This window comes from Rhinatrema bivittatum, chromosome 3, assembly GCF_901001135.1.
Source record: "Rhinatrema bivittatum chromosome 3, aRhiBiv1.1, whole genome shotgun sequence".
Taxonomy (NCBI): Eukaryota; Metazoa; Chordata; class Amphibia; order Gymnophiona; family Rhinatrematidae; genus Rhinatrema; species Rhinatrema bivittatum.
Genome location: NC_042617.1, coordinates 555,479,048 through 555,487,746, shown reverse-complemented (window position 1 = coordinate 555,487,746; position 8,699 = coordinate 555,479,048). Strand labels below are relative to the sequence as shown.

The 8,699-nt window shown below is 42.1% G+C and overlaps 1 long non-coding RNA gene across 1 annotated transcript in view; it reads right to left on the bottom strand.

The window, feature by feature from the left end:
• Positions 1 to 437: 437 nt before the first annotated feature.
• The window catches only part of LOC115088862, a 47,965-nt gene continuing 39,703 nt past the window's right edge, over positions 438 to 8,699 (bottom strand). Inside the window, exon 3 of the long non-coding RNA XR_003855943.1 lies at positions 438 to 863. This is a non-coding gene — a long non-coding RNA (uncharacterized LOC115088862). The remainder of the gene's footprint in view (positions 864 to 8,699) is intronic.

The window sequence follows — 8,699 nt, the reverse complement described above, 5'->3', positions numbered from 1 at the left end:
GACCTGTACCTCCAAAAATCATGATCAGATCAGCAGGGGAAATAATATCCATAGAATTGATACAGTAAATAATTACATTCAGGGGTATCCAAAGGGGTACATCAAGGAGCAATCTCCATTTGGGTTTGCCCCATTCGATTGTGCACATGCCTCACAACTGGGCTGGCCTTTAACTCCAGTGGCCCAGAAATGACATCATAACTGGGCAGGGCTGGGCGAGGCTACCACCCAGAGCAATACTGCCAATCAGTGACCAGGAGAAGTCCAGTAGAGATAACCTCAGGACTGCAGTGATGGACAAAAAGGGGTAGGCATCTCTCAGAACAAAATGCTGGGCCCTATTTTGTTTTGTGAATGTGTAGGGTATATATATTTTAAGACTCTAGTCAGTTGGGGAAAAAACAAACAGATTATATAGCAAAACACTGCTGCCAAACTCATTATGCCCAATGTTTATTGCTTTACAGAAGTGAGGGATCTGTGTCAGAAGCAGACCCATAATAATAATAAGTAAAAAAACATTGTAAAACTCAGATGCAGCAAAAGCAGCTGTTTTTGGTTGCACAGGCATTGAATGGTATTGCACCAACAGAGATCCAGAGGAAAAAAAACAGCCCGGTGGTGTTGCAAGAAGGTCTCTTGTGGTAAAGCTTACTGCTACTGCATTCAAGCGACGGTTCCGGAGGACAATAGTGAACCATATGGTGGTGAGCAGGAGAATCAGCAGAGAAACCTTTAATATCCCCATGATGATTATTATTAAGGCAGACTGCTACTGGATTTTTTCTTTCATTCCCTCTGACTGATCCAGTATGTTGTTGAATTTTATCCTTTGACTTCTTAGTAGTGTATCCAATATGAACCTGGTGACATTCACAAATAATTGTGTAAATTGCACAATTACTTTCTCAATTGAATAATGTTTCTACTTGAAATTCTTACTCCTAATCTCAAAAATCATTTTACTTCTTTAGCAAAAGGATAGGTTGTACAATGTCCACACCTCTAGAAACTTTGCATGTCATTTGATGATGTTCCTTTCTGTTCTACAGATACAAAATAGCTGTTACATATGAAGTCCTTCAATTTCTTTTACCATGTATAAATAATGAGAGAAATATCTGAAGAAAATTGTATGCCTACAGTTCAAACTTCTCTTACTTGCATATTTATTTATTTGAAACATTTTATATCCCAATACTTCTTATGCAATAGTCCAGGGTAGGTTATAGTCATAACATACATATAAAGTATACAATACAAATCAATCATTAAAAGCACTCTGACATAATAATGTTTTCAACTGTTTTCTAAAACCCTTATATCTCAGTCTTTCCTTAAAACCACTCAGGCTAATTTTAAAATGAGCACACATGCACCCATACATGTGCATATTGGCATGCGAGTAGAGATATGCTGCAATTTAAAATCGTTCATGCACTTGCACACATGTTTTAAAATTCACCTCTCATGCATAAGTATGTGCCTAATCTTAAGAGATTGCTCAAGAAAATGTACTTCGAGTATCTTTTCTAAGACTTTGCCAAATTTTACATTCATATGTGGGAGGATTTTAAAACATTCTTGTGCGATGGACAACCTACTTTGACCAGTTAATTTTGAGGTCTTCATGAACCCTCTTGCTCTTCATCCTGTATTCCCCCAGTTGACCCAGACCCCTCACCTTGTTCTGAATGGTCTAAAATGTGAGATCTATAGTCTTTAGGGGTGTGCATTTGTTTGCAACGTATTGGCAATCTGCAACTTATATGCCATATTTGCTGTATTCGTGGGGGTCACAAAATGTATGGCGAACCCCCAAGAATACAATGTATCTCTAATGAATAAACCCCCACCCTCCTGACCCCCCCAAGACTTGCCAAAAGTCCCTGGTGGTCCAGCAGGGGTCCTCGAGCAATCTCCTGCACTCGGGCTGTCGGCTGCCGGTATTCAAAATGGTGCCGATAGCCCCTATGACATAGTAAGGGCAAAGGCTATCGGCGCCATTTTGAATACTGGCAGCCGACAGCCCGAGTGCAGGAGATCGCTCCAGGACACCCGCTGGACCACCAGGGACTTTTGGCAAGTCTTGGGGAGAACTCCTGACCTCCCCAAACTGAATTGAAACAGTTGGCATAATATTAAATCATGACTATCAGAGTCAAATGCAGCACACATGTCCAGATGTATTAGTAATCCCAAACTTCCCCTCTCCATTCAACAATACAAATCATCTAACAACAAAACCAGCAAAAGTTCTGTATTATGCCCCTTTTGAAATCCAAATTAGTAGTCAACTAACAAGCATTTCACTTCAACATAGTCAGTTAGCTGTTGCAATGCACTCTTTTATGTATTTTTGCAAGAATGGAAAGAATAGGTACTAGTTTGCCAATACCTCCAGCAGGATCTTTAAACAAACTGGTCTAGAGTAGGCAGTTTCAAATTTTCAGGGATGATATCAGTACTAGATTCTTTATGATACAAAAAGTTATCTCTCTCATACCTTTGACATATCAAGGATCTAACTGTGAATTTGTGGAACACAGCCTATTATCTATCATCTTAATTTCTTGAATTATTACTGAAAAGAACCTAATCAACTAAGGGAACATATAGCTGACAGATTTATTTATTTATTTATTTATTGTTTTTGTTATATCGAGTTTCATGATAGGCATCACATCAACCCGGTTTACAAATAACAAGGAGTGTAAGGCATAACGTAACTTAAAAAACAATATTTTCAATAAGAGCCTTGAACTTTAAATACAGTGAATCAGAAAAAGGGAGAGGGAAAGTTACAAAAAACAAGGAAAATAAACTTGGGATGGAAGGGGAAAAATTGAACAGCACAATATTTACATTTCAGCCTATTGATACATTAGAATAGCAAGTGAAAAAATAAGACTATGAAACGGTACATAGGTAATCAAATGAATAAATATGACAGTTGTGAATGGTAATAGTATGATAAATATTCAGCAGGAATTAGTGAGAGAGGGTTTGAGGTTGGTTGATTCGTGTTTACATTCCATTATTGCATACGAGTTAGTGCTAGTGAGAGGAGGTTTTATTCAAGGCTTGGAACTGCTTTTTTGAAAAGCCAAGTTTTTAGTCTTTTCCTAAATGTTAAAGAGCATGGCTCTTGTCTCAAATCAGGTGGGATCGAGTTCCAGAGAGCTGGACCTGCTGATGAGAAGGCTCTGAGACTCAAGGATTTATGTTGGTAGGTTTTGGCCTTTGGAATTTGGAGTGACTCTTTGTAGTGTTCCCTGATAGGCCTGGCGGAGGTGAATTTTTTAAGTGGTATTTGTAGGTCAAGTTGCGTGTGTTGGTTGATTGTTTTGTATATGATGTTAATGGTTTTGTACATGATTCTATAGTGGATCGGAAGCCAATGGAGGTTTTTGAGAATAGGTGAAATGTGGTCAATTTTCCTGGAATTTGTAAGGACTCTGGCTGCAGAGTTCTGAACCATTTGTAAAGGTTTGGTGTAAGAAGCTGGGAGGCCTAATAGTAATGAGTTGCAATAATCTAGTTTGGAAAAGATTATTGCTTGCAAGATTGTTCTGAAGTCCTGAGTGTGAAACAGCGGTTTTATTCTTTTCAGGATATGTAATTTGTAGAAGCAATCTTTGGTGGTTTGGTTAATGAATGTTTTGAGGTTGAGACGATTGTCTAGGATGGCTCCTAAGTCTCTTACGTGGGTTGTTTGAAGGAGTGTGGGTGGTTTAGGAAGTGTGTTATTGTTTTCCGGTGATATGAGCAGGAATTCTGTTTTCGAAGCATTGAGTACAAGGTTTAGACTGTTGAGGAGAAGTTTAATTTCTAATAGGCAACTGTCCCAGTATTCCATTGTTTTTGAGATTGATTCTTTTATAGGGATTACGATCTGTACGTCGTCTGCAAAAAGGAAATGTTTCAGGCTTAATTTTGTTAGCAGTTGGCAGAGTGGTAGCAGGTAGACATTGAAAAGGGTGGGTGAAAGTGATGATCCTTGCGGCACTCCTCTATTAGAAGGGTGGTATTGGGATTCTTTATTATGAATTTTGACTCTGTATCCTCTGTTTTCTAGAAATGTTTTGAACCAGTTTAGTGTGGCACCTGTTAAACCAATGTTTGCCAGCTGTTTTAGAAGAAGGGCGTGGTTGACGGTGTCAAAGGCCGCCGAGAAGTCAAGGAGGATTAGAAAATATGCTTGGTCTTTATCAATACCAGAGAGTAGGTAGTCCATGAGTGAAATTAGTAGCGTTTCGGTGCTTGCGGCTTTGCGAAAACCATATTGGTTTGGGGACAGAATACTGTGGTCCTCTAGGTAGTTGGATAGTTGGGTGTTTACCAGTTTTTCCATGATTTTAGCTATAAATGGTAGGTTGGAAATAGGGCGGAAGTTGTTGGGATCACATGCATTTAGATTTGGTTTTTTTAGCAGTGGCTTGATTGAGGCAGTTTTTAGGTCATCTGGGTAGATGCCATGTGATAAGGAGCAGTTTATAATATCTGCTAGGGTTTTTGCTATTGTGTCCGGGATAAGAAGAAGCATTTTGGTAGGGATTTGATCAAATGGGTGTGATGATGGTTTCATTCTTTTTAATACATTTTGTATCTCTGTGATTGTGATGGGTTCAAAGGCATTAAGCTGGATGTCTTTATTTTGGGGAAGATATGTGTTATCTGGAGACGTAGTGTTTGGAATCAGCTGATTAAGGAGATCCGATATTTTTTTGTTAAAATGAAGAGCCAATTCGTCTGCTTTAGTCTGGGCTTGTTCGGGTGGTATATCTGGAGTGAAAGGTTTAGTGAGGCTGGAAACGAAGGCGAATAGAGCTTTTGAGTCAAAGCTGAGATGATGAACCTTTCGGGCATAGTAGTCTCTTTTGATTTTCAACGTGGTACTTTTGTAAAGATGGAGTGATCGTTTGTAATCAGAGAGTGAGGCTGGTGAAGGGGCTTTGCGCCATTTTCTTTCTTTTTGCCGAAGTAATTGTTTGAGTTTTCGTAGTTCATCATTATACCAGGGTTGACGTTTGGATGTATTAGCAGACCTTGTTTTGGTTGTCAGTGGGCAGAGAGTGTTTGCTATAGATTTTGTTATTTTGGACCAGGATTGGAGGGCAGCGTTAGGGGTAGATACTTCAATGAGTGGTAGATCCGAGGTTAGAGCTTTACTTAGATGTTCCGAGTTGCAAGGTTTTCTGTATAGGAAAGAGGGTCTTGAGTTGAGTTTGGAGTCTGATCGAGGTAAGGAAAAACTGGTGGAGATTAGAGAATGATCTGACCATGGGACTTTTTTGCAATTTGGTTGTTTTGTAAGAGAAATACCAGTGTTTGTAAAGAGTAGATCGAGCGTGTGGCCTGCTTTGTGGGTGGGTTTATTGATTTGTTGTCTGAATCCCATCGCTGACAGTGCGGTGAGGAGGGCTTCACAGTTCGTAGAGAGGGGAACTTTGTCAACATGTAAATTGAAGTCACCCAGGATTATAGCAGGGGAGTCAAGATTGAGATGCAGAGTTATGGTTTCGATGATAGGAGAGGAGTCTGACTCTAGTAAGCCTGGCGGGGCGTAGACTAGCAGGATTTGGAGTTGTTCTGATTTGAACAATCCTAGTTCTAGTTTAGTTACTGTACTGATGGGGTGGTGTGAGAACCTTAAGGATTTTTTTGCAGCTAGGAAGATACCCCCTCCTCTTTTTTTTTGTCTTGGGATGGAGAAGAAATCGTAAGTCTGCGTTGGTAATTGGTTAATGAGTGTGATGTCCAACAGATGATAAGACAACATAGATAGGCATTGTTAAAAATGAATTACACTGAATGTCATTGATCTTATGATCAAAGTATTCTATCTTATCACAACCTGGATATAGAGTTATATCATCTTGAGGTTTTACTAATAAGTTTTTCACAATGGAAAACAACTCATGTGGGTGAATGAGCAATTTGTCGATTTACACATGTTATGCTCAGGCTTGTGAACCCTTGGACCGACGGGAGGATGGTATACCTTAGGAGGTGGATCCATAGGTTCTCCCATCGGGTGGCGTGGCAGAACAGAAGATGCGACCGGCTGACCCTTGGCACTGGAGACTGAGGTAGCTGTGGAGCAGACGAGGAGTTGTCACGTCGAGGAGACAGCTGAGTCTTCGCCACTGGAAGCCCACAGTCCCCCTGGGAGGAGCCCTTAGGGACCCGGCCGCTGGGACTTAGGTGGTCCTTTGAGAGGTCAAGGAATCATGAGGTTGGTGCAAGGGCTAACTGGAGCTTCACCCCTGGAAGCCCGCGGTCCCCCAGGAGGAGCCTGTAGGGACTGGGCCGCTGGGACTTAGGTGGGCCCTTGGAGACGATGGTCCAGAAGAAGTCCAAGGTTAAGTGCCAGAGGGTTGCCGCTTGCCAGTCCGAGGTCACACACCAGGAATCACAAGCTTGCCAATCCGAAGTCAGGAAACAGGAATCACTAAGACGAGACAGGAACCAAGAAGCAAGGATCCAAAGCACACGAAGACTCACTGAAGCAAGCAGACCTGAACAATGCTGGAGAGAATGTGGCCAAGTCAAGGAATGAGCAGAGGAACTCTCCTTATATACTTCCTTTGCTCTGGATAATAGGAAACAGCTGTAGTCCATTAAAGGACGAGGTCCCTTTAAATCTAAGAAGGAGGCACGGCCTCGCGCCTAAGATGATGGTGGCCATCTTGGATCTCGGGCCATGGAGGATAGCTGCCTAATGTCATGAGGGAGGAGCAGGGATGGCTCCCGATCCGGCAGCCAGCCCGAAGACCGCGCCGGTGCGTGGGAGCATCGGGCGGGCACCGGACTCGAACAGCCCCCCCCCCCCGACGCTGCCATGGCGGCCCGCCGTCGGAGCTCAGGTAGGGGGCTGCGGCCGCGGCCGACCCCGGCCGCAGAACACAACACAAAATAATCCCATAAACTTTCTTTGCATCTTTCAGTATTTAATTCATTCTTCTCCTTCCTCCATTTTTGTTCTATCTTACTTTAAGAGGAGGCATCAAGCTAGGTAGAGAGTACATTGTATAAATCAACTCCTCTTTTACTTTTCATCACTCAAATGACAGAAAATCTTCCCTGATGTCAACTTTGCTGTTCAAACTTCTGAGTTAATAGTGACCCCTCTTACAGTGGTATAACTTACATTAGCCTCTACAGAGTCTCTCTCTCTCTCTCCCCCTGAATTGTGATAAAAACCTTTTCAGTTGGTAATGTACATGTGGTAGATTAATCAGCATGTGATGTGAAAAATAGTGTAGGTGTGATAAATGTATCGTGTGCTGTGGGAGCAGGGAGATTAGCATAACCATGCCCCTCCCCTTTTATTTTTTATCACGGGAGCTATTTCTTCTATAATTATAGCATTTGAGGAATCCAGGGGTATGTTTGCAATTTTATTCTGCCACTCAGTTTTTAAGCTATCTACATCTGCATGTACCATCTTCTTCTTCACTGATGAATCATTCCTACCTTCATAAACCACATCAAATAAAATAAAATGATGATCTGACCAAAGCACAATCTTTGGGTTTGTCACCATCCAAGCATATCTGGAAGGGCTTATAATTAAGTCCAAAGTATTACCATCCTTATGAGACGCATCATGCAAAAGTTGGACACAATGCATTGTGTCCAAAACCTTTATAAAATCATTTGCTCATGTTGAAGAGCTGCCATTGATGTGCAAATTAAAATCTCCCATCACTAAGGGGTAGATTTTAAAAGGTTGTGCGCAGGCGTAAATAAGCGCGCGCTACCCGGTGCGCACACATGTACACCCGATTTTATAACATGCGCGCGCAGGCGCACGCATGATTAAAATCCAGGGTCGGCGAGCGCAAGGGGGTGCACAATTGTGCACCTTGCTCACGCCGAGCCCACTCTGAGCCACACTTCCTTCCCCTATTCCCTAACCCCTCACCCCACCTTCCTTTCCCTTCCCCTACCCCTCCCCCCCGCCCTTTCCCCCCTACCTTTTTCTTCTTTTCTTTTTTTTTTCTTGTTTCCAAACTTACTTCAGCCCTGGAGCTGAAGTAAGTTGCATGCGCTGGCCGACTGCCGGCGCGCAATCCCAAGCAAAGCGGCAAATGGACGCTGTGCCTGGAGACTCTGGCCCTGCCCACCCCCGCCCCTTTTGCAAGCCCCGGAACTTACACGGGTCCCAGGGCTTTACGCGTGTTGCTGGGCCTTTTTAAAATAGGCCCAGCCCGCGTAAGACCAGTTACGCGCGCAACCTTTTTAAAATCCGGCCCTAAGAGTTTTGTAAATTTAAGATTTAAATTCATCAAATAATCCGTGATTTGACCAAAATCAGAATTTGATTCCCCCAGCGAACAATACACCAGACAAAATGTGCACAAGAATCTCACATAATGGGAGATATGAAACCTCAACCCTTTTAACTTTGAGCAATTTTCTATAATTAACAAAACTCCACACCCTCTTCTTATTGGGCGTGAATGATCAATGTAGCTAAATTCTTTAGATCATTACTGATTTAGTAATAGCTGGTAGTCTTGTAATACCATGATTCCACAGCTGTTAAAATATCTAAGCTATAATAAGAAATTAAATTGACTACACATCTATCCTTCCCTCTCTCTTCTCAGACTTTAATATAGCCTATAGGGATGTGCAGACCAAAAGTTTATGTTCATAAGTCCATAAGTCGAAAGGGGGGGTCAATTTCG